Source organism: Chinchilla lanigera, unplaced genomic scaffold (genome assembly GCF_000276665.1).
Source record: "Chinchilla lanigera isolate Chin_1 unplaced genomic scaffold, ChiLan1.0 scaffold00136, whole genome shotgun sequence".
Lineage (NCBI taxonomy): Eukaryota > Metazoa > Chordata > Mammalia > Rodentia > Chinchillidae > Chinchilla > Chinchilla lanigera.
Window position 1 is genome coordinate 1,965,280 of NW_004955537.1, and position 27,010 is coordinate 1,992,289.

General features: G+C 42.0%; 1 long non-coding RNA gene across 4 annotated transcripts; it reads right to left on the reverse strand.

Moving 5' to 3' along the window:
* Positions 1-11,435: 11,435 nt before the first annotated feature.
* Positions 11,436-26,966, reverse strand: LOC102009650. 4 transcript variants are annotated; one of them, XR_001232068.1, is made up of 6 exons: positions 26,786-26,966; positions 25,293-25,601; positions 24,985-25,194; positions 24,493-24,607; positions 23,858-23,986; positions 11,436-12,604 (listed from the first exon to the last, which is right to left on the reverse strand). It is a non-coding gene; the product is annotated as an uncharacterized LOC102009650 (long non-coding RNA). The 4 variants fall into 4 exon arrangements; XR_264772.2 differs by having other exon boundaries at positions 11,436-12,793; XR_001232067.1 differs by lacking the exons at positions 11,436-12,604; positions 23,858-23,986 and adding an exon at positions 24,183-24,258.
* Between the last annotated feature and the right edge of the window lie 44 nt (positions 26,967-27,010).

Below are 27,010 nucleotides of genomic sequence, written 5' to 3' on the forward strand. Positions count from 1 at the left end.
GAACTTGATCTCTGGATTTGGGGATGGGATTAGTTTTCTGTGGCTGGAGTTCTATCCACCCATTTAGAAAAGAGGAAAAAAAGAGAGAAAAAACAACAATGAAAAAGAACAGGGACTGCCCTACCTGCCTGCTTCTATTCCATGTGTCTTTGTCCCCAAGAACAACACTGGTTCACCTAACTTACCACCTGTTGGCTCATATTGTTATTGTTGCTTCAGATTTTCACACCACTAGTCCCACTTGTCCATCTTGTGCACCTCAGTTGTAACCCTACTGTGATGCTGGTGTTCCCTCTGGTCTCTGGGCCTTTTTGCAAGTTTCACCTCATTCATGGCAGCATCAAAGGGAGGGGCCATCCTGTGGGCCTTCCAGTGAAGTTCACCTGGGTTGCAGCCATAGTAATGGTGATGGCAGGGGCTGCCCTCCACACCATTCACCTGGGTCGTGACCATGAATTTTTATAGTGTGTGTGCAATCAAACTGCTCTGCTAAGGTTACTCTGTATTTGCAACCACTCCCCAATGCTGACATCACTGCCTCAGCTCCACCTCATATCATCAAGCATTAGATTCTCATAAGGAGAATGCAGCCTAGATCTCTCACATGAACAGTTAATGGTAGAGTTCTCACTCCTGTGAGAATCTAATGCTACCACTGATCTGGCATGGAGCTCATGCAGTAAAGTGAGTAATGGGGAATGCTGTCAATACAGATGAAAACTTCACTTGCTCACTTATCACTCACCTCCTGATATGTTCTCAACAGGCTATAGTCTTGTACTGGTCCATGGCCGGGGATTTGGGGACACCTGTTATAGGTGATATCATTTCCCTTTCATTGACAGTTCCTATCTCAGCCTCTGTGTTTTGGTGGTCTGCTCTGCACTGGGTTATTCTGGTGGGAGTCCCATGATTCCTTCAGGCAATTCTCTTGGATGAGATTTAAAAGGGTTCAAAGCAGCACTCTTTCTAAAGAAAGTGTGCACTCTGACAAACTCTTAGACTGCAAGCTACTTGATATAAAGAAGGTCATGATATAAAGAAGGTCATGTCACCTTCACCCCTCTGGTTGGAAAAGCTATCCAATTCATCTCTGCCTTTGGTATATCCTCTTCACAAAGTCCTAAACAAACTATCCTTTATAGTCAATCTTTAATATTTATGGTGGGGGCTGGTTCCAGTACCTTCTCAGATATCAATATCCATGGATACTCAAGTCTCTTACAGAAAATGACACAGTATTTGCATGAAACCTATTCACATTTCCCCATACACTTTAAATCATCTCTAGACTACTTACATACTTAATATAATGTAAATAGTATATAAGTAGATGTTATATTGGGGATGGTAACAAGAAAAAAGTTGCATGTTTATATAGATAGAATTATTTTTCTGAATATTTTCAGGCAAGCTAGTTGAATCCGTGGGTGCACAGCCCTTAGGTACAAAGTTAGCATTGTGTATCTGGTTTCATCTTCTGTGACACTCTTACAAGACAGTCTGCTAACAACTTTGTTATGTAACATTTACTTCCTTAAAGTTCTGGCTGAAACCTCCCATCTGAAATCCTTATACTTGCACCTGTGTGATAAACACTACTTGGATGTAACATAATAGTCTTTTACTTTTCTGGTGGATAAAATTTGCCAAAGTTTTAAGATTTTGCAATCCATTGTTATAAAGAAATTGACCTATACATGTCCCTTTGCACAAACTTTGTACATGTAATGTAATAGGATAAAAATTTCCATAAAGTAGAACATTTGTTACTTTCTGTAACTAATTCTGTCTTAATTCAGCCTATGGATTCCTGTCAATAGCAGGGAGAATTATGATTAAATATGTTTATGTCTCTGAATTTAAATTGAATTTAATCAACTCAAAATGCCTATATCTTAATGACTGCATTTACTTCCTCATAAGAACAGGAGGAGAAAACCCTATGGTCTTTCCTGAGAAGTCTCTTGTCCCACTGTTGATATCCACTGAGGGAAGGCTGGTTCCACCTTGTCTTTTGGGTATCATTTTCTTTAAAAGCATCTTGCTATGTTGCCCAGGCTAGCCACCTGCCTCAGCCTCTGGAATAGCAGGGATTCAAGGTGAATGCCACTATACCCAGCTTTGGGTGTCATTCTGGTACTTATTATGAGAATTTGTCATTCCTACATTCTTTACTCTCCTCATGCAGCCCAAGGTTTTCCTCAACATCTATCTGTTCCCTGAGGGATACAAGGAACACCTAACTGCACTATTCTCAACGTGGCGTGATGGTAGGATTCTGGGTGGGGGCTACACTTGAAGCTCTCTCTCTCAGCCATTGCTACCACACACATACTGAACTTGGTACCAAACCAAATACAAAATACCACACACATACTGAACTTGGTACCAAACCAAATACAAAAAAATGACCTGCTTCCCCACCCCACCCCCAATCAGGAAGTGGACAGCAGCCATGTTTTCCAGTCACTTGTTTATCTCCCATTCTTCAGTCTTCCATACACTTTCCATATTCCGCCTTATCAGAAGAACTTTCTACTTTCCTTTCTGTCTCTCAGAAACTTCCTCTAGCAAATATTCTTCTCCTTCCTAGCTGACATTCATCCTCTCCTATTTTGAGTTAATATTAGTGCAGGGAAATCATGCAAATTATGGAGGCTTCTTTTTTCTAAAACCACTTTAGTATACTTGTTACTGGACCCGTATCCAGTTGTTTGGTACACAACTGGCCAATTAAATGAGAGATAAGGTGTTGTTAAGGCAAAGAAGGTAACTTTATTTGAAAAGCTGGCTCAACAGGAAGATGGAAGATGCTTATTCAAAGTCCATCTTACTGGGAGGCTGACTTAGGAGTAGTATAATAGGTGGTAGCTGGGTGTTCCCAGGCTGGTGGGCACCTTCTCCAAGGGGTCAGCCAGAGGATGCACAGCTGACCCTAACTGCCCAGTCATAAAATGCTTTTCAGTTCTGTAAATCTCAAGAATAAAGATTACTGTTTCCTGAGGCTATTCTTATCCCTGATTAATTTGCCTGTGTGCAGTTCCTGACATATTACTCAATAGATATCCCAGAGTTGGTAGCTGCCTCAGTTTGCTGATGGCCAAACTCACTGTAATAAAGAAAAGCATACTTTATCTGATTACGGTGAAAGACAAGGGTCGGGTGAGATCCAACAGGGCTTTGGGAATGAGACCTGGTCTCAGTGGTTGGCTTTTTATTTACATTTAAATCCAAAACATTTATTGTTCTTATGCTTTTGCTAAGTTAAGGATCCATTATTCTGATGGGGAAACATGCCTATTTCCTCCCAGTGCTTTAATCAGCTTCCTGAAACCTATACTAATAACTGTTATATGTAATTGCCATGGTCCAGATGCCTCACTTATTTCTAATTCTTCAAACAGCCTTGTAAAGTATGTAATTCCATTGGCATTTCACAAAAAAATAAATTGAGGCACAGAAATTGAAGTTGTATTCAGATACAGACTAATGTGCTGTAATAAAGAGTTACCAAAATACAGTGACATGAGCAGGTACGAGTTTGTTTCTCTCTCACAAAATACAACAAGAGGCAGGCAGGTGGTTCTACCTCACACAGCATCGACACGCAATGCTTTCTGTCTGATTCCACCACCAACACTGAGGGTGTGGCCTCAGGCATACCTAGCTGACTATTCACCATCATGCACCTGTGCCCTAGCCTGTGGAGAAGAAGAAGAGGTGGAAATGAGGCAGGAAGGCAGGGCATGGCAAAATTGGTAAGAGAGTGAGCATGGCTAGATTCCAGGACACGTGCACAAAATAACTGTGAGGACCCCACGTGTGGACTTCTCATGAGAACCTGTGATATCTGAAATAAATAAAAGGATAACGATGCCATGAAGAGCTTGCTATTGTTCCTCTCCATGGTAGCCCACCCTGTGCCCCAAGGGTGTACTTTTGTTTTATATTTTTATTTTTATTTTGGTTTTTATTGTTCCTCTCTTTTACTTAGCCCAAGTTCACTCTACAGGGCCAGTTTCTCCCTTACCTTTCACGTTTAACTTTTCCTACCTCAAATAAATGTGAAACTTTGCCACTATTTTTGCTTGTTTCATTTAATTCTTTGTTTGAGATGGAAAGAACATAGAAACCATCACCAGAAGAGACCCCCCACATACCAAAACCCAGTAATATTAGTTAGCTTAGCCAGCCAGGAGACTAGACAATTCGGTACATTTTTTTTTGTTGTTTTATTTTGTTTTGTGTCTCTAAAATGCCATGACCATATTTTGATTTTTCTCCTCTCATCTCTGCTCCTTTCCTTTTCTCTCCTCTCCTCCCCTCTCCTCTCTCTTTCTCTTTTGGGACAGGGTCTCACTATGTAGTCCAGACTGGTCTTGAACTCACTACATAGCCCAGACTGGCCTTGAACTCACTACATGGCCCAGACTGGCCTTGAACTTGAAGTGATCCTCCTACCTCACCCTCCCAATTATTGGGATTACAGGCATGCGTCACTATGCCTGGCCAGTTTTTTTCTTCTTTTTTCCCTTTCTTTCTCCCCTAAGCCGGGAATCTGGAAGACTTTTTCTCATGGTGCCAGGAAGGGCTTCCCAGTGCATCCTTGCATGTGGGTTGGGGTAAGGGACTGTACGGAGTTTGTTTTTCTTCCAGCTCAATACACGTTTTTTTTTTCCTGCTTGCACTCACTCTGTAGGTATGAGTTAAGTAGCTAAAGAGCTTGCTATTGACTCACTTGGGCGGTATGTGCATGATCTAGAGTTTGATATACCCTGTTGTCTGTGTTTGTTTGCCATATTTTGTTACCCTTTTTTGGAAATTGGCCTGGTCTCTACCTACCCAACTTTGTAAATGGCTTTTTCTTTCTCAGTTTGCTGTCTGGGTCCAGGGCACCACGTTGCTTTGTCCTGTGGCCAGGCACCATGATGTCTTGTCCTATGGCCAGGTGCCATGTTGTCTTGTCAGGCACTGCATGCTGGTTTGGGTCAACGGCTGCCATTTTTTTTCTGTGCCTTTTTTTTTTTATCAACTGGCCTTACAAACTAGGCCTCTGATTTTAGAGAATACATGGGTCTCCTCCCTCTGTTCTTTCAAATTGTTTTAACAGGCACAGTATCTTCCCATTTGGAAAGAGAAAAATACGCCCATTTTAAAACCACCGGAGCTTTTACCCATGGCGTCCAGCAGCAAGTGGCAGCCAAGCCAGCTCTAGCCGATTTGCCTCCCTCGGGGTCTTACAGCCCGTCCGGAGCTATGGCGTCCTGCTGGATCCCTTCCTTGTTTCTTAACCAGATGAAGGTAATTTAGAAATATATGCCTAATGGTAGGAGCAGAACAAATGACCGGCATTTAAAACTTAACTGAAGCAACTATGAGTATACAAGAGCAGAGCTATCCTTGTTTTTCAGAAAAAAACGGATGTTTCTACTGCATTAAACTAAGTACGAGAGTTTTTACTATCAGAGTAAATGCCAGAGACAAGAGATGATATTTTTTCCCAAATGGATGCACTCTGCTTAAGAGCCATCAAATGGATCAACCGTGTGGCTAAGGGAACTCCACTGGGGGTGGTTCCACCCTGATTTCACAGGTATCAAAGGACTAGGTGGGGCCATCAAGTGACTCTGACCCCTTCTCCCTAGTGAGTTAATAGGACCCAAATATGGAAAGTCTGTCAAGTTTGCTTCCTTCCATGAATGACGCCAGTGTCACTCTAAGGTTTGGACAGAGAGGTCTCTCTAGTAGGTGCTTGAGTCTCACAAGAGATGGTTTGTGGAACTCTCAGGTCTTTCCCTTCTGCATGGGATGCCATTCTAAGGACCCAAGACCTAGTTTTCCCTCTCTCCCTAGGCCTCAAGACTAGCCATGGGAAACCTTTTGTACCTTGCCATGCAGATTTCACCAGCTTTGCCACTAGAATGTATTTTAATGAGTGGGACAGGTTTGATCCTGACAGTTTAAAACAGGAGCAGCTTATCTACTATTGCAATATAGTTTGGGTTCAGAATGAACTAGGAAATGGCAATAGATGGGTATGGGATGGCATTTTAAATTATGAGACTATACTTCAGTTACAGTGTTTCTGCTTAAAACATAGAAGATGAAATAAAATGCCTTCTATTCAGGCTTTTGTGACCCTTTCTCACAAGAAATGCTCAGAAACTATGGCACTTAGCTGGGCATTGTGACACACACCTGTAATCTCAGCACTTGGGAGACTGAGACAGAAAGATTGTTATGAGTTTAAGGCCAGGCAGGGCTACATAGTGAGTTCAAGACTGGCCTCCATGACATAGCTAGACCCTGTCTAAAAAAAAAAGAAAGAAAGAAAAGAAATGATGGTTCATGGGCTCCCAAGGAAAAGCAGGATATCCTGGATGACCCTGTCCTGGAAACCCCACCTATCAGGGAGATGTGGGTCTCACTGATCTGTCCGATGACTGGGAGGTCTCTTTGACTTCCACCTTATAGTCCCCAGGCCAAAACACCAGTTCCCTTTTTCAGAAATCATCCCCCAATTTGGACTACCCCAGCACCTCCAAGAGTGGCAATGGGCCTTCTTTTACCTCTCAAATACCTCAGCGAGTGGCAAAGGCTTTAAGAATTAAGTACCAGTACCGCCTCCATTCTGCTTGGTGGTCTCAATCTTCTGGAAAGGTAGAGATAAGCAACTAGACCCTAAAACAAGCTCTGGCAAAACTTTACCCACAGATATCTGAGTCCTGACTCTAAATGCTGCTAGTAGCACTCATGCGTTGGGGACCCAGCTGTGTAAGCATTAAGCTGTTGACCACAGTGCTCTCTCACTGTGTTAGGGAAAGTTGATATTGACAGTCTCTGAAAACAAGATAATGCTGCAGCTGTGGGCTGCTAACTCTCCCTCAAAGGATTCAAGGACAATAAGCTGCCAACCTTAGAGATCAAATAGTTCTCCTAATTAGCGAGATTTACTGCTTTGAATGTCTTTGTTCTAACTTCTCAAGGCCCTCCTTATTTTCATGGGTTTTGCCTCAGATGTGCCCTCCACCTCCCTGAATTGTTAGGGATATAATAAATATGGACAGTCCAGACAGGTCTTTGTCTTAACTCCAAGAGAGTTCTGACCTTCTTGGATCCCACAATCATATCACATTGTCTCTTTTATTTAAGCCTTTGCTGACACACTCGTCATAGATCAGGAGCCTGGCCAAGACCCCAATACTCACGGAGGTTTGTAATTTGCCCAAAACTGGGCTAAATATTGCCCATTTGAGATGGTATATATAGGGGGCATTTCTATAATTTATTTGACATACCTCTCTGACATACATTCTCCTCTACAGGAAGCATTGAAATCTGACCTGTCCCTCATATTTAGGCTAATAGTAAAGTTTCTTTCTCAAACAGGCAGCTCAGTGGTCACTAACTCTTTCTCATCGTCTTCTACCAGGTTTTATTTTTCTTCAACCCAGCTGGTGAGCCACAGCACTCCAAGGTAGCTGGACAGCACACGACTCTCAGCAATAGGGTCTATAGCCCCTTTCAGGCAGAGGAAGCTATAGAACACAGAGACCTTCACTCCTTCAACAACCCAAAAATAATTATGGGGATTTGTGTCTCAGAGGAAAAGGAGGCAGGAAGGCTGGCTGGGGGAGTAAACATGGCCAGATCCCGGGACACATGCACCAAATAATTCTCAGGACCCTGTATGTGGACGTCTTGTGAGAACTGTGATGTGTGGGATAACTAAAAGGACACAGATGCCATGAAGAGCTCTCTATTGTGTCTCTCCATGAAAGCCCACCCTGTCCAGGGTGTACTCTTGATTATATTTACATTTTTTAGTTTTTATTTTTCCTGTTTTACTCAGTCTAAGTTTGCTTTGCAGAACCAGTTCTTTCTTGCCCTTCACTTTTAATTTTTTCTACCTCAAATAAATGTGAAACTGTGCTACCATTTTTGTTTGTTTCATTAAATTCTTTGTTTGAGATGGAAATAACCTGGAAACCACCACCAGAAGAGGCCCTAGTACTCCAAAACCCAATGTCTCAGTCACTTTTCACATTGCTGAGACAAAATACCTGACACCCAAAGTTAAAGGAGGAAAGGTTTATTTCAGCTCCCAGTTTATAGGGGTTTCACCCATAGTCAGGGGAGCATGGCAGAGGGGGATCACAGGGGACACACAGCTCATGGTAGGCAGAAGGCATCAAGCAGGAAGTGGAGCAGCAGCCCTCTTTCTGTCCCTTATATTCTATCCAGGCTCCTCATCTTTTGGATGGGTGGGTAGCACTCACACTCATGGTGAGGCACCCTTAATCCCAGCTTTGCACCATGAATTCATCCCAGAATCACATCCTTCATCCTAGCATCACACATCTAGATCCAGCCACCTATGAAAAGTCCCACACATGAGGCTTTCAGGGGACATCTAGATACAAGCCATAACACCTTGTGACAGGCAGACAGGCAATTTCTCTTCTAAGAAAATCACATCCTATTTTCAACATGATCACAACTAACTGCAAGGTGGGCTGAGAAATGGAATGTCTATTTCCAGGGCCAAGCTTAGGTTAGTGTTGGATAAGTGTGGTGTGATTACTACTAAAAGAAGACAATCGTGGGTATGTAGGGTCACTTTTGCATCTCTGCCACAGAATCCAATGTGATGCTATCTTTTCTCATTCTGAGCAATGTGCCAGATGTATTTCTCTTGTAGACAGACGTGGTCAGTTAGATATATGTAGAAGTCACTGGATAGGGCTTCCTAGAAAGGTTTAATTGCCCTTTACCCATTCATTCCTTTTGTCTCTTGGTAGACAGGTGAGGCAGCTAGAACTTCAAAAGCCATATCAGATCATGAGTAACAGAGAACATGGGGGCCACATGCTAAAGACAGTGGAGCACACCGGAAGGGGAAACCTGGAAGCATTAGGATCACAGAGCCATCACAGAATCCTGAACTGTCTATCACTGCACTTCTTTACTTTGAAGGCGAAATAAGCCTCTTTTCACATTTAAGTTGCTTTAATTCTGATCTTCCACAAATGACCAAATGTAATTTCTAACTAATTCAAATTATTCAGTTAAGTGATATATCCAAAGCAATACAACTGCTGAGATGTTTATATTCAGATTTACCTAGCTTCAAACCCATAGCCTTCTCTTTCCAGGAGTAAAATTGTCTTTTGCAAGATGGAAATAGTACCCGTTACTAAAGTATCTGCAGTTTGATGAAGAAATAGTACATAACTGAGTCTGAGACAGGGTTGGGGAGAGTGACAGGACTTTGACATAGCAGCCTAAGAAAAACAAGCAGGTAGTGGCAACTATGGGCAGTAAGGGGGGGAAATAAATCCAGCTGTCAATGAAAGGTGTAGGCCTCTGTAACACTTGAGGTAAGAGGGTGGGATATATAAGAAACTTCAAAGATGCTGACAGATCTGACCAGAACTGACTGTAAGCTTCATTAAACTTTCATTATAATTCATTTCCCTAATAAAGTCTCCACCCAGGGGGAGATAATACATTTTAAAGCACATTTTGGGTCATGTGCAAACCCACACATGTGCAGTAACTAAACTCCATGCCATCTGGAGACCCCTGCCCCTTTTGGACAAAACTATGAATAATGAAAGAAATATCTCTGGGATGCCATAAAAGTGGAATGTATCCTTTTATTAAGTCCTTCTTTATCTATGGAGAAGCCAGCTCTCTGTGGAAGAGCTCACATTTTTGTCTCTTTCCTAGGGCTTCTCTTCTATAGTAAATCTTCCAGTTAAAACTTTTGCCTGTAGGGAATGGGGATTTAGCTCAGTGGCACAGCACCCACCTGGCAAGCACAAGGTTGTGAGTTCAATTCCTGGTACCAGAAAAAAAAAAAAAAATTAAAAAAAAAAACCGAAAACTTTTGCTTGTAGATTTGTGCTGTTGTCTCAGTTTTAATATCCAGTATAACTCAGTGAGAAGTCACTCTCACCAGTGCAGCTCCATCATGTTTAGGTGAAAAAATCTTTGATGGAGAGATTTCTGGAGTGGTAATAGCTTTTCAGCCAGTAATATTTTTCTACCAGCTACATAAAACAGAAAATTACAGAGAAACATCATGAGCTACTGAACTCACCATGATTTATCATCACCCCCTCTCTGACCTTTTCTGTTAATATTAATTGGCTTCTTTATTTCCTTTGTTGTCACCTAGCATGTGCAGACAAGCAGTACGAGGTACCACTCTTAAGGACAATTAATGGGGAACATTTTTAAAATTTATAAAATTCCATTCATCAATGTAACTTTTTTCCACTTTGAAAACATCCACAATTACTTAACTTTAGGTCTAATACACTGGCTCCACCTTATGGCACAAATAGCTTGAGTTTCTCTGACCTGTCTATGTCACTATTTGATGAGATCTTATGTGATCTGAATGATAAACAGAAGACAGAATAGGCTTTGAGAGGATCACAAAACTATGAACCTGGGTAAAGGCTTTGGCCTTCCAAGTTTAGAGGTCATTTGGGCAGAGTAGGAAAGTAACCGCATGAACTGTGTAACCTATATATCCTGTATTGCTACTGGAGGAACCCAAGAATAAGTGAGGAAAACTGTGATACATTTTTTTTGGCAAAATATCGAAAACAACAGAAGTTTTTAAGAAGGGTTTATTAAATAATGCTCTTACTATTATCTCCCTTTGGGAAAAGGAGAAGTGATTGGCTGAGACTACTGAAAATGTTTAGAGTTGTAATGTCTTGTGTGGAATAAAAAGAGTATTTTAGGCTGTGATTTATCATTAGATGACAATTATTGGTTTTAGGATTTTATGGTAGATAGAATGATGACCCTTATTCCTCAAAAAAGTCCACATCCTAATCTTGAGAACCTGTAAATATGTTGTTACTCGCAAAAGGGACTTGGCAAGAGTGATTAAGTCAAAGATATTACAGCAAGAGTTATTCTGGTTGGTCCATGTGACCCCAATGTAAAAACAAACGTCCTTAAAAGATAGAAAAAGGGGGCTGGGGATTTAGCTCAGTGGCACAGCGCTTGCCTAGCAAGTGCGATGTCATGAGTTTGATTCCTGGTACCAGAAAAAAAAAAAAAAAGATAGAAAGCAGAAGAGAAAGAGGATCTATGACTATAAATCTGACGATAAAAGCAGAGACCAGAGGGATGCCATTACTGGAAGGGGCCACAAACCAAGGAATGCAGAGTCTTTATAAGATGAAAAAGACAAAAATTGGATTCTCCAACCCTGCCAGCCCTTCATTTTAGCACCAGAAAAACCATTTCTAGACTTCTGACCTCCAGAGCTATTATTTCATTTTAAGTTGCAATGAGGTAATTTGTTATAGGAGCAATTGCAAGCTAGTACATATTACAACAACAAGAGGAAACTAATATAAGTTTTAAAATTTATTTGTTTAATCAAGGTAAAACAGTTGATTGATACCTAGCAGAGCTGGACATGGTGATACCTGCCTATAATCCCAGCTACTAGGAAGGCTGAGAGGCAAAAGGATTGTTAGTTTGATGCCAGACTGTGTAATGTAGTGAGACCCTATCACAAAATAACAACAACAAAACTATCAAGGTCACCAAAGCAAGGTAAGTGTGAGAAAATGTCATGGCCAAGTGGATCACAAGGAAATCGGAGGAGTACATGTAGTGTGATATCATGGATAACATCCTGGAACAAGAACATCTAGTAAAAACTAAAAAATCTGAATAAGGTAGAGACTTTGGCTAATAATAATGTATAACAGTGATAATAGTGAACTAATATTAATGTTAGTTCATTAGTTATAACAGATAAACTCTACCCAAATAAAGTGTTAATGAGGGAAACAGGATATGAGGTTTTTATGAAAGCTTTCTTCACTGTCTGAAAAACATAATTTTTATTTTTTTTGCAAATCTAAAATCTATACAGCTAATTTTAAAAACGAGTCTTACTTTCTGCTGTAGCATCCAAAAGAAGACTGGACCAAAAATAAGCAAGTCCCTTCATTTTCTCAGTTGGCATGTTGGATTCCATATTCTTGGATAGTGTCCTAAGATCTTACCCTACTCTTTGGTTTTCCTTAGCACAAAATTCCTAGGATATGAATCCAGTAGCAATCAACTAATTATTAAGTAAGAGTTACCATCACCACACTGTTCACCAGCCATGTTCCTCCTAAAGGAAGAAGGGGACAGAGTCAGAAGGCAGCAAGACAAAGATTTCCTGTCTACTGGACCTCCAACAGGCAGCTTTTTGCCTGGTAGTAGAAGTGCTCCATTTGTTTTGTCCTAGAGGTGGTTTAAAAAGGGGCAAAATGTACTGTTTCACTGCTAAAACTGCAGGCCTCCCTGAAAGCCTAGAAAAAGATGGAAGACAATGTTCATGAGAAGGACTGGTTGTAGAGGGCAGCGCTTCCTCTCCTGTATAAACGCTCTTCTGTGTTTTAAAACCATACTATTAGCATGATAGTGGGAAGCAAAATAACTTACCTGATTGGTGTATTTGGAGAGAGGCACTGGTCATAGGCGCAGCAGGATCCCTTCTCTCTCCTCTGTTGGGAGTGGGTCTATTACAGTCAACAGGCTGTCTGATCTTGTGTGTTTTGTGAAGGTCCTTCTTGCATGGAAGAGCCACACAGAAATTCAGTACTTTCCCTGAGCAGATGGTAAGTCCATCTAACTTTGAGATTCAGCGCTAATAATTGGACCCTCACATCTAAGCCACATTCTCTAATATAATGGAAATCAATGTTATTGCAGTTTCCCTTTGACAGATCTGGTCTTGCTTATCAAGTTGACTATATACCTAGGAAAAATAATATTGTCAGTCACCCCCAGAAGGCTTAAGATATGAGGTACTTGTTCCCCAGGAAGTTGAAGTCATGATATATTGAGCTCAACTGAGAGTAAGAGATTGTTGTAGGGTACTTTAGCTCTCAGGCTCTTGCAATGGGACATAGTCTTGGTACGCACACAGGAACTGTCCCCGGAAGACAACGGCTTCTAGAAAGACTTCTTAGATGTCTGATAGTTTCTCTGTAATTTCTGGAAATATGACACATATTGCTCAGTCCTAGACCAAGCCTTATCTCCTACAAGCCAGGGCCTCTCTCCTGTGCTTACAGACAGCTAAGACAGCATCAGGAATCTAAGCTGTGTGCCATCAACAGAGCGTACAGATCATATCTTACGAGCAGGAGGAATACCATAATAGATCGAGCAAGGCCAAGAGGTAGCCAGCAACTTTTAGGCTATATTTTGATACTACCCAGAATAGCTACAACAACATAATATTGAACTAAGAGTATAGCTCAGTGGTAGAGTGCTTGATTAGCATGTGTGAGGCCTGGTTTGATCCTCAGTACCACAAAAAAACAAAACCTATAATCCTTTCTGCTAGTGATATACTGTTTGGTTATGGTGTTCACAGCCTCTGTCTACAACTTTACTGCTTAAGTAGAATATATATTCCCTGTGGATATAACAGGCCACTCTTTCCCCCAAGAAAAGCAAGTCATAGGGAACATTTAGATGTACCCCAAAACTAAACTGAAAGGCACATTTAGTGAACCCATGACTAACTTGTTTTCCCAGCTATATCTGTCAGTGTCTCTGTGCTTAGTCACCGTGCACTCTCCCGGAAAACAGCTGTACCTCTGGCTTTCACCGTCTTGGGCTTGTTCCCTTTTGGTATTTGGCTCGGTTCAGCTATTTTGCTCTTGGCCCCAGGTGTGTGTATGAGTTTCCCATAAGACTATAGAATTATAGCATTTTAGAGCTCCCCTAGAGGATATCTAGTTTAAAATCCTTAATTTTGCAGATGAGGCTAGTGAAGTTAAGTGATTTTCCTAATGTCATACGCTAGCTGGCTAGCAATGCTAGATGGCAAAAACTTGAATATTGTAGTTCAGTGTTCTTTTTCCCACTGAATGAACATAGATAGGTAGGTAGGTAGATAGATAGATAGATAGATAGATAGATAGATAGGAATTAATTCAATATATAGTACAAATTGTATATATTATATACATATAGTCTGCCTAATCTATGCTATATATAGTAAAATCTCTTCTGCTAAACATAACTAAACTGTCTGACAACTATTCCAAGGAGCTCTCAGCTGGCTTTAGGATTAAAAACAAACAAAATGAAGACTTCAGCAAGACAGGACAAAATCAATATCAGTCACCAATGCTATGCTGTCCACTTCCCAGGCAAAGGGGAGAAGAGCCAGTTTCCTAGTAGTTTTTCCAAGTGATGAGTATGACACAGCCAACTTGCTTCTCATCAGGGATGTAGTTCAGTAGGTTCAGGACTGATTCTTTGTTGGCAGGTCACTTTAAAATCAAGTTATTGAAAGTGATTTACTCCCTCACACACACCTTTTTTTTTTTTTTTTTTTGTCTTTGAGACAGGGTTTCACTATGCAGTTCAGGCTAGCCTTGAACTCATTTTGTAGTCCAGGCTTGCCTCAAACTCACAGTGATCCTCCTACCTCAGCCTATTGAGTACTGGCATTATAGGCATGTGCCACCATGCCTGGCTCCCACTGTTGAAATTACCATCTTAAAAAAATTCCTTGAACACCTATGTTTACAGTGGCACAGTTTGTAATAGCCAAATCTTGGAAACAACCTAAGTGCCCATCAGCTGGTGAATGGATAAAGAAGACGTGGGGTTTTTTTAAAAAATGGAGTCCTGCTCTGCCAGAAAGAAGGGTACACCTGAGACATTTCTAGGAAAATGGATGTACCTTGGGTCCATACTCTTGAGTGAAGTAAATTGGATACACATGTGTAAATACCACATTGTTTCTCTGGTGTAAGAAACCAAAGGTGTAAACAAGGACCAAAATGTATAATAGGTATTGTGAAATAGGAAGAAAATGTTCAACTGGAGAGAGGAACAAGGGAGAGAGGAGGGGGAAGGGAAGAAGGGAAAAGTAACAAAAAGGAGAAAAGAAGGAAAACATGGAAACAAAGCTTTTGTAAATGGGGAAGGGAGGAGGGATTGAAGGGAGGGTAAGAGAATGGGGAAAAAATAAGTCATTTGCCTCAAACTCACAGTTATATAAATTCTCTGTGATGAATATGATCATTGTGTTTATCTAAAATGTACCAATAAAATCTGATTAAAAAAAATATTGACCTTACACTTTTTAAATTAATGTAAGATTACATGCAAATAATGTAATACTGCTTCTCATGTAGTATTAAGGACTTTTCAACAGTGCATTGAAAATTACTTTTACATCTGTGTTCTTTTGTCAAGTATTTTGCTTTTACATATGCTATAAATGCTAACAGTTAAAAAGATTCCTGTTCCCTTTCACTTGCGGAGTCAGATCCATGCTCCTGAGTTGAAGCGGTACGGCACCATCCTCACACTGTCTCCAGATTAGGTTCTTCTAATCCTCTTTGGTGTATTCAGTTCCTACCTCAGGACTCATTCCTTCCACACCTTTCTCTTACTCTGTTCAAATCCTTGGTGAGACCCTATCTGCTCCAATTTTATTGAGGATAATACAAGAGGAAAATAAAAGAGTGGCTGTGGCTGTCAACCTATGAAACAGTCCTACTTCTTTAATTATGTGACCCTCTGAAGAAAACAAAGCCATAGGGCTGCAGAATGGGAGACATCAATGAGAAAAGCGCACATATGTTTGACCACCATTGACCTCACTGAACAACCATTCCAGAAGATGGATTAGGGGATCAGTGGCTACATTCTCACCTATTCCAGGGGATGACAGTGGCTACATTCTCACCCAGTGGAATTCCCACTGGGATGACCCTGGGACTTAGAATTTGCAGGAGGATAGTGAGATGGCACCCTTCTCATCTTTCTTTTGCATTCTCTGTTTTAACTTGACTGTTAAGAAACTCCTAAGAAAAGAACTCAAGCCATATCCACAATTTGTGTATAAGCATGTCTAAGATGGACATGAGCTGTGTATGAGCTGCAGTAAGTACGGAGCTGGAGCGTTAAGAAGGCAAATTTAAGAGCAGACTCCTGAGAGCAAAGGGAGGGGTGTGGTTTGAGCAGGCAAATCCAGCCTCAGGGCTGGAGGACTTGTTAGCCTGATGGGTCTGAAAACTAACCCTGTTCAGATCTAGCTGCTTCCCATGGCCATCCTGCACATTTTATAGAGATCAGGGAGAGGGACAGTTTTAGGCTGCATGTAAAGACTTGATTCTCTGACACGTCTGAGAGCCATCACTACTCAGCTGTATAATTACAAGCGACCATGGGCTACTTGGATGTAGTAATGGCCTAAATACCCATGAGGTGGTCCTCAGAGTTTTTCTTAGCTTTTATTTCCTATCTGGATGAACAATGTGGCAATTTCATAAAACAGAACCCAACGTGCTTTGTGATTCACACAGCTAATTTTTGTGTGCTTTTGACAGCTCTGTCAAATTTGTGAGAAATCTGTTATTTTCTCCCCTGACATATTTGGAAGGCATATGAAGTTGTTATAGTTGGACGATGGGGTAGCACTACAGTCTGAATGTTTGTGTCTCCTGTAAATTCATATATTGAAACCGAATCACCAATGTGATGGTATTGGGAAACAGGACTTCTGAGATATGATTAGGTCATGGGGACAGAGTCCTGATGAATAAGTGCCTCTATAAAAGATGCACTAATGTGAGTGCTACGTATGGAAAATATGTACTTATAAAAATGTGAAATAAATAAAATGCTAATAAGCTAATAAAAATGTGAAATAAATAAAATGCTATAAATAAATAAAGCACTAGATCTGCCTTGCTGTTTCTGGTACATGAGGACACCTCAAGAAGTTCCCATCAATAAGCCAGGAAATAAGCCCTCATCAGACAATGAATATGCCAATGCCTTAATCTTGGACTTCCCAGACTCTAGAACTATGAGAAATGAACTTCTGTGGTATATAAGCTACCCAGTTTGTAGGATTTGTAAGGGTAGCTTGAACAAAGTAAAACAAGTGGAGCAGCTTTGTGCATCTGGCTATCTTCCCAGCATGGTTTATCATACTGTGATCCATCTGATACAATGGCAAACAGAAAAAAAAGGAGCTGCCCCTGTGCTTTCAGAGGAAAAAGCAAGAACTGTGTTACTGTTAGCCCCTAGGAAACTTTTGCTCTGATTTTTAGTCCTCTCTTGGAGGCAGTCACAGATCCCCTGAGCATGGTATGGACACTTGTACAAATAGACTCTTGTCTTCCTCCTGGAGAACACGTGAGATCAGATGCACAGCTTTGTGACTGCGTCTCATGCTTGAATTTAGTTCCCATGTGCGTCCTCCTGGGGAGCCTTTAGAATTCATGAATACACAATTGTATTCACTATTTCTTATCACAGTACCTCAAAAACTCTCAGGCACTTCTCCAAAGAGACCACAGAGACAAGGTCCAGGAAGGAAAATTACCACAAGCAGTGGCCTGTGCAGCAAAGCGGCCAACAACAGTCCAGCTAAGTGATAGCAGGTTTAGGTGGCAGTCCAGGGAAACCATGGAGCAGGGGTCTCTACAGAGGGCAAGCAGTGGTCACTGTAGAATATCAAGAGCAGAACTAAGCAGAAACATGAAGTAAAGCCCAGACTGTTCAATGGGACTATATGAAATATTTACTGGGAGTCACAGCATTAGAAAGGAGAATGCGGTAGATATTTCCTGAAGAAATTTTCTAGATGCACAGAATTATGAGATTTGGCATGGCTGCTAATTATACCACCCTCACGTCTCAGCCCCAGGGTCTAGCCCATTAAGCTACTTTGTACCCATGGCCACAATGCCTGGTCCAGGGGTAGGCATGTGACTTGAGCTAGGCCAATCAAAAGGGTCTACCTAGGGATAGGAGTGTAACTCCGTGGTAGAGGGCTTGATTAGTATCAAACCCTGGGTTCAAACCCTAGCACTGTAGGGAAAAAAGAAGAATGTAGGCTACGTGTGGTGGCATACGCCTTGTCTTAGTTACTTTTCTCTCATTGAGACAAAATATCTGATGCCCAGAATTAAGGGAGGACAGATTTATTTAGTTCACAGTTTGTGGAGGTTTCAGTCCATACTTGGCTGGCTCCAAGGCAGAGTGGCACATGGCAGAGAGTAACAGTTCATTGTGGAAGACAGTAAAAGCAGCAAGAGCAAAAAGGAAGGAGCAGATGGGAAGAGCAAGTTTCTTTCCCTTCCTTATATTGTATGCAAACTACCTGCCCCAGGGCGGGTGCAGCACTCACACCCACAGTCCCAACATTGGACCATGCATCAATCATGAGGCTTTGAGGGACAGACACAAACCATAACACAAGTGCTGTAATGCCGGCATTTGTGAGGCTGAGGCAGGAAGATCCCTGCAAGCTTGAGGCCAGCCTGAGCTACCAAGTCAGTTCACAGCCAGTCTGAACTGCATAGCGAAACCCTGTCTCAAAAAGATAAAAAAAGGTAAAATGTAAATGGGGCCATCTTGCCTGCCATACGGAGGAAGATAGCTCCTATACAAAAAGATAGGATCAATGAAGAGTAAGAGGTGGGGGGATTAAGAAAGTGGGAAGGTCAATTCCAAAAGTGTCTTTTAGTCCTAGATTTTGTTGTGACTTATGCCATAGTCTTCCAAGAATTACGAGCCAATACTTTTTTCTTTTTAACTTACCTTAGTTTAAATTGTATTTCTGTCATTTGTAAATGAATGACTTCTAACCAGTACAGGCAAGGAAACATGGAAGAGTTCTGGGCACTTGAGCTACCCAGGTGGGTGCTATCTGCAATCCTACTGTGACTGGTACTGAGAATTTGGCTCATTACAACTGCCAAGAGGTACAGAGAGAGGGAGGAAGGGAGGAAGGGAGGAAGGGAGGGAGGGAGGGAGAGAAGAAGGGAAGAAGGGAGGAAGGAAGGTAGGAAGGAAGGAAGGAGAAAAGGAAGGAAAGAAGGAAGGAAGGAAAGAGAGAAGGAAAGGGAAGGGCAGGAAAAGAGGAAAAAGAACAAACCATTCCAAAGAATCTGGCATTTTTCCTCCTCCCTGCTAGGTACCCTTGCTGTCTCCTTTTCCCTGTCTTGTTCAACAGCTTAGGGCCACTGTCCTGGCAACTGAAGAGAGGACTAAACCTATCACTGCAGGCTGGTTTAGGTCTTGATTTATGTAAGAACCTTGCAGAGCACTGCTAATGTAAATTTCACTTTTCTCACTTAGCAAAATATACTAAGATATACACTAACATTTTTTGGGTGGGAGAAGAGATTGCCCTGTGATTTCTACCCATTTCCTAAGGCTTGTGGAAAAAAAAAAAAGTTTATGTGGTTAAACAGAAAATAGAATAAAATTAATATAAGAAGAAGGAGGAGAAGAAGAAGAGGAATAGGAGAAGAAGGAGGGGAAATTACCTGTTAAGATCTTATCAGTAAATCCTTGTGTAAAATAAAGAATATTTGCAATATGAATAACCCTTTCTATTATTCTGGCTTGCATGCCCAAATATCCATATTTTAAGCACATTATTTATACATATATTCTTATTTTTTTAAAGAATTCTATACAAATTGCATTTTGTGCCAGTGATATCACACAAAGCTGAGAATCTTCAAACAGAAGGTACACACAGTAATTTTAACCCTACAATGGGCAAATTCATTCATTGGTCAGGCGTGATAGTCTTAGCAATGGTGAGTGTGCAAAATGGCCAGAGCCCCCTACAAGCAGAACTATGAGGAAACGACCTCGCCAAGGGGTCAAATCGACAATGCACATTTGGCGGGGACTTTTGCACTCACCTTCCCAATGAACTGAGGGAACAAAAGAGACATAGCAAGGGACATAGCAAGAGCCTGCTGCCCAGTGTGCATGGAGGCCAATACTTTGGCACTAGGTTTTTGCAAAAAGAAAAAGTTTTGCAAAGTCAACCTGTAAGGAGGCTGGGAGCTGAAAGAAAGAAAAACGACCTCAACTCTGTCAGTTGATTGTGAGGGAATTTATAGGAAGGAAGGGGGATGCCTTGGTTACTTTTGTTGCTGGGACAAAATACCCAACACCCAAAATTAAGGAAGGAAAGGTTTATTTAGCTCACAGTTTGGGAGGTTTCAGTCCATACTCAGCTGGCTCCAAGACACAGTGGCACATGGCAGAGGGCAACAGTTCAGGGCAGCAAAACATGGCAAAGGAACAAGGGATGGGGAGCAAGCCTCTTTCCCTCCCTTACATTGTATGCAAGATACCTGCCCCAGGGCAGATGTAGCACTCACACCCATAATCCCAGCATTGGACCAGGGATCAATCAAAAACACTAGAAGCCTGCCCCATGACTGCATAAGGACAGTCATGTCCCTTTGGAGGGACATCTGACACAAACCATAACAGGGGAGAAGAGGGAGAAGTTGATTGGATGGTTAAGGGGAGATTTAAGGTTCTTTTGCTCAGGCATAGACAGTTGTCACCATGGCTCCTCACAGGTTGTCATTTCTTTTCAGAGGGCAGTTATTATGTTCTGCATAGATTTTGAGCTTGCACCATCCAAATGTCATTGACTGGATGAACTCAATTCTGTGCATGTCCATTCTTGAAAAGCTGAGTAGATTTTAGAGGCTTTTCCTAATTCCAGGTGTGCACAGGCCTTAGCCTCCTCTGTCCTGTCCTCTTACTAGCTACTTTCACAAGAGGGACCTCTTGTTTTTCTATGTGTGTGGGTGGGTGGGGAGGCTCTTCCAGTGCTGGAGATCAAACTGAGGCCTTGTGTATGATAGGCAAGTACTCCACCACTGAGCTATACCCACAACCAGGAGGAGTTATTAATCTGGTTAGTCAGAGCCCAAGCAAAGGGAATAATCTCTTTCTGTACTCCTACAACACTTCTGACATCAAATATGTGGGTCTCCTCTATCAAATTCTCTGTAGACATTAACTAGGTCTCCTACCATTCAATTCTTGTGCTATCTACCTGGAGCTAGCATCACGGCTCAGCCCCATGAGACTGTTCCCATTAAGATCCCAATCACAAATCTGGGCTCCCTCTACTGCTGACTCAGTGGTTGTAAATTGGGGATTTCCACAATCCCCTCCTAGGGTTGGATCATTTGCTAGAATGGATCAGGGAACTCGGAGTACTTCAATTATGTTTACTGTGTGTGTTTGTTTTTGAGACAGGGCCTCACTAGGCAGTTCAGGGTGGCCTTGAACTCACTTTGTAGCCCAGGCTGGCCTCAAACTCACAGTGATCCTCCTGCCTCAGCCTGCAAAGTGCTGGGATTACATGTGTGCACCACCATGCCTTGCTTGTTTACTGGTTTTTTGTTTGTTTTTACAAAAGATTCCCTTCAGGAAAGAAGATATGCATAGGACAAGGTATGGGTGAGCGTCGTGAAAGTTCCAGGCTCCCTCCACATGGACTGTTTCCCAGCTCCTGAGGGTATTCCCCAACCCAGAACCTTTCTGCACACTGTCCATCAGGGGTTTTAAGGTGGCTTCATTATCCAGGCATGTTTGACTGCATCACCGGCTACTGGTGGCCCTCTCCTGTCCCAGCAGTGGAGCTGGACTGAAAGTTCAGACCCTCTCAACCTGTGGTTTATTCCTCCTGGTAACTAGTCCTTCATAAGAGCTTTCCAAAAGTCACTTCACTATACAAATTCAGGTGTGGTTGAAGGGCTCTTCTTATGAGTAATGAAAGATGCTCCTTTCACCTCTCATACTCCTGAGCTGTTTCCAGAACTGGGGACAAAACCCAGATATTATAATTCAACACACACGGGTGTGGTGGTACACACGTGTGGTCCCAGCTACTAAGGTGGCAGAGATGGGGAGACTGCTTTGAGCTCAGGAGCTCAAGGCCATCTTGGGCAATGTCGTGAAAAAAAAACCAAAAACCTGCTCTATTGCTTAAAGTCTGATCACTCTGTCTTTAGGTGGGCCTACCTAAGCATACTGGTCCTAAACTTGCTGAGGCAGAGGTGGTGCTAGAAAGTTTCACTGCAGCCTTAAACCCAGGCCATGTGATTCAATTCAGTCTCTTGGCAGGACTCTGTTTCAGAGGTTACTGGTGTGCTAACTCAGCCATGATTAAAATGATCTTTTGGTTCCTCTCCCAATTTGTTTCTTGTTCATAGTTCCCTTGGGAATCCTAAGGAGCAGAGCAGTGATTAACAGGGCAAAATTGGCAGTTTCTGGTTTTCAGTTGCAGCAAGTTGTACTAGTGGTCACAGTTCCTCACCAGTTTTTGCTGTCCCTCTCAGGGAAGGATTATACCTCTTCATCCCATTGACACTGGCCTTGGCCAGGTATTACCTGGTCTAGTGAAGAAATACGAGCAGGTTAATATGTATCAGTTCCAGCCCATGTGTGGTTTACGAGGATCACTTTTTTCTCCCAGAAGAGGTCAACACTGTTCTGAATACAGATTACGCATCAGCCTGGGGCCTGCCATGAAGACAACCCAAGGACAGCCATGCTGTCCTGCCATTGACATGGGCACTATTTTGAGAAAGAAAATTTCCTGGTTGTAAGCCGCCTTGGGAATCTCTTGTTCCCACAGCTAACCCTAGCTCATCTTGACTGATATATTTACCATGCTGTCATCTGTACCAAACACCACTGTTCATTCTCCCAGTGTTCAGTCTGTCTTCACTCCTTCCAGTGTTACGCTGGTATTCACCCACCTCTTCATGCTTAGGCAGGGAAGTCCAATTTCTGCCCACACAGCTGAATTTTAATCCAGTTAAGCCATTCACGATAGTTTCTTACACTTGCTAGTATGAAGCTGAAGTTCTCTGAAGAAGCCGAGTCTGTACAAAGACTCTACAGACTGATCTCAGTACAGCAGAATATTGTGATTGTGGAGAAACGGAATACTGAGAACCAAAAGTATCTTGGGCTGCCTCAAACCTTTTGGAAAAATAGCCATTTACTTTGAGCCTTTATATGTGACCTAAAATTCTTGTAATTATTAGGTAAATCTGTAGGGATACATTACTAAGCTTAGTAGACTTTTAGCTTCCATTAACCTTATAGCTAAGAATGCTATAAAATAACAGCCGAAACCTGTAAAAATGATTTCCCCATTTTTCTGTAGCCTGCCTACCAAATGCCCCACCAACATTTTTGTTAAATGCACTGATTCATAACCTTCTTTGTAACTATAAAAGTTCATGTAGCCTCTTCCATACAGAACATATCTTTCAAGCTAACTTGAGTCTATGTTGTTAGGCCATGGACATCTCATATTTGGCTCAGAATAAATGATTTTCCTATTTGCTTCAAAGCAGAGCTGTTATATTATGTCAGCGCTAGTGACAGTGTGTGAAACTGTGGGAAGTCCACTTCAGGGCTTCTGATAAAGGTTTTGTTTGCTGATAGAAAGAGACACGAGAACGCTGTGTGTGGTGGTACATGCCTGCATCCCAGCACTCGGGAGGCTGAGGCAGGAGGATCGCTGTGAGCTTGAGGTCAGCCTGGGCTACATAAGTGAGTTCAAGGCTAGCCTGCACAAAAAAAATCAACGAAAAAAAGCAAGCAAGCAAGCAAGCAAGCGAAAGAAAGAAAGAAAGAAAGAAAGAAAGAAAGAAAGAAGAAAAGAGAGACACATGGGAAGAAGAAAGTGTCTCTACTTCTACTGGAAGTTGTGTGTGTCAGCTGGCATCCTGGCAGCCATTTTGCATTATGAGGACACCATCCTAAAGATACTAGAATGAAAAGATAGCAAAATTTGTTTTTATTTGTGGTACTGGGAATTGAACAAGGGTCCTAGGCAAGTGTTCCACCACTGAGCTACATCCTCAGCCTTACATATTTATTTATTTATTTTCAGACAGGATCTTACCAAGTTGCCCAGGTTGGCCTCAACTTGTGATTCTCCTGCCTCAACCTCTCAAGTAACTGGTATTGTAGGCACGCAGTACCTTACCTGGTGAAAAATCTAGGTTCTTGATTATGTTATGGAGGTCTTAAATGAACTAACTGTAGAGCTGATCAGTCCCCAGTTTTCTTGTTACATGGAATAATACATTTTCCTAATTGTTTAAGACAGTTGAATCTGGAATGGAAGGGAAAAGAATGAGTTTAGATTTAGGGACACTGAAGTGTCCCTAATGGCAACCTTTCCTATTGCTCAGGAGACATGAGGGTTGAACTTGAATTTGGGAGTCATCTATGGAGAAATTATGTAAAGTAACATGTTGGTCTGCTCTGCCTTAGTATAACAAAATACCAGAGATAATCAACTTATAAGAAGGGAAGTTTATTTGGCTGTTTTGAAGGTTTCAGTCCATGGCTGGTTGACGTGTTGCCTCTGAGCCTATGATGAAGCTGTACCTCAGCATCGAAGTGTGTGGCAGAGGAAGCAAAGGAAAAGAGGATGAAGCTAGGGCCCTAACATCCCCACAGCCAGTGACCCAATGTCTGCCCACTAAGTTCCATATCTTAGAGGTTCCCCCACCTCTCAGTAGTGCCACAGATTAGCAACCCAGCCCTTAACCTATGGCCCACTGCAGGACAACTATCTAAACCATAGATAACTTATCATCGAAAATAATACTATACCTGAGAGAGATACCGCTATCCTTGAGGAATTTTGACGACGTAAGAAAACATTACACACATTTAAGAGTGGTCATTTCCTAAGTGGATATGCTTCTGTCTTACCTCTGGACAGATCCTAGAAAAGGGGATCAGAGAGGTGATAGAAACTGCCTAGTAGGAGGAGCAAACATAGTTAAGGAGGCAGTGGTTACATCTGCATCCTCAGACACTCCTCAAACCTGAGGCTTGAGGAAGTTGGCAGCCATTTGCATATGACTAGTGGGGATGGTTTTGAAAATGGATTATACGCAACTTCTAAATCTACTGACTCCCATGCAGCTTTAGTGGGGACTAAACATTCTAGTCTAGTGGGGATGGTTTTGAAAATGGATTATACCCAACTTCTAAATCTACTGACTCCCATGCAGCTTTTAGCAAACTGTCATTCCAGTAAACTATGGTTCTCATCACCTTGCATTAGACAGACCATGCTTGTTTCGGCAGCACACATACCTTACATTAGATGGACAAAAGGAGAATGTAAACTGAAGTTCTCTGAAGAAGTCATATCCATACTAAACATCCTGCAGACTGCTTAACTGTGGCCGAGAAATTTTCTTGGGCTATCTTAGTCCTTTTAATAGCCATTTATTTGCAGCATCTGTATCTGGCAAAACTCTTGAAATATGTTGCTAAGCTCAGGACCTGTAGCTTCCATCCACCCTAAAGTTAAGAATGCAAAAGATAGCATCTGAAATTTATAGAAAAGACTTTCCTGCTTGCTGTGGCCTGCCGAACTAATGTTCTGCCAAAATACTTACTGAATATATTGATTTATGACTTTCTTGGTTCTGCGGCTATAAAAGTTCAAGCAATCTCTTTCACAGTGGAAGGTGTCACTCGAGGTAATTTGAATCCAGGTACTGGGACCATGGTCACCGCTATTTGGTCCAGAATAAACAATTTTCTGATTTCTCTTAAAGCAGAGTCATTATTTTATGTTGATTCTTCTTCTAGCCTATTTGTGTAGCATTCCTTCCAAACAGGTATGGGACAGGACCTCTTCTGGAATGAGGGTCATAAGAGCTGTTATCAAAAGGTAGGACAGAGAATTTCTTCAGGACCCTCTCCTACACAGGAAGAAGGAAGGTTAGATCAGTATTTCTAGGCTTTAAAACTGCTTTAGGAAAGAGGAGTTCTAGTTTCTATAACCTGACTTGGGGAAGGTGTATTCTGATTTCTATGGCATATCTAGGGGAACAGGGGACAGGATAGAGAATGGTAGCAGAACATGTCTGAAAGAGACCCTGCTTCAGAGGGTTGCTTTTGAAGCACTCAGTATGTCAAAACATCCGATTCTGGAGTATTTTTTCTGAGCTCCAACAATACCCTATGGTGATTCTGTGGGAGCCTTGCAGGAAACAGAGTAAACAAAATAGATCCCATGGAACACAAAGGAAAAAGTCAAAATCCAAGTGGATTTGTAATTAAAATGCTGAAAATCACTGAACTGTAAGGCATTAGGTTACTGTTACTTTGAGAAAATACACACAGGGGCTGCAAGGAGGTACGTTTTTATAAGACAAAGATTGCTCAAAAAAAATATTTTTTGAAATGTCATTTATAGAGAACTTTCCCAAAGGCACATCTTCAATGGGCAAATGTATATACCTACATATTTACGGTGGAGTCTATACCTCCCCTGAGACAGCTTATCTCATTTCCAGTTCTCCTTGCTGGGCCTACCTTGAAATTATGAAATTACTCATGCTTCCCTATGCAGAATGAGTGGAAGAAGGAAAGAAAGAAGAAAGAAAAAGAAAGAAGAAAAAAAGAAAGAAAAAGAAAGAAAGAAAGAGAGAGAGAGAAAGAAAGAAAGAAAGAAAGAAAGAAAGAAAGAAAGAAAGAAAGAAAGAAAGAAAGAAAGAAAGAAAAAGAAGACAGGAACATATTTTAATGAGTGAGAAGAGCAAATGTAATCTTTAAAGGTGGCCAACTTCAGTCCTACAATTATTTAGAAAGGAAAGCTGGCTTTAAGCACTGCTGCTTGCAGGCAGGATTTGCACCTGGCCAGGAACAAGGCTGCTGCTGGAAGATGACTCAGTCGTACGGCTGGAGAAATGAGACAGGCAGTGAGAGGAGAAAGACAGTGGTCCTGCTAACCCAAAGGGTCTTAAATTTGTTTTTATGACACGGAGGTTGTGCAGGCCCAGAGCTGGTGCAAACCGGGAGGGGGTGTCCAGTGTAACAAAATCTGAGACCCCGAAAAATGCACTACATTTTGAACCGGAGGCTAAAACTCAACCTCCCTTACCTCCCACCTCCGCCTAGGCCAGAATTCGAGCGCGCAATCTCTCTCTTGTAAGGGTCCAACCGGGGACGGAGCCGGGTGACCTTCGCCAGGCCTCGGAGTCTCCTCTGGGAAGTCCCCGCCGCCCTCTCCGCGCTCTGCGGGCAGCTGCCAGCGCCCCCGCCCCGAGCGCTCGGAACGCCTTGGGGGCTCCCCCGCCGCCCACTGCGCCCCGCCAGCGGGACCCGG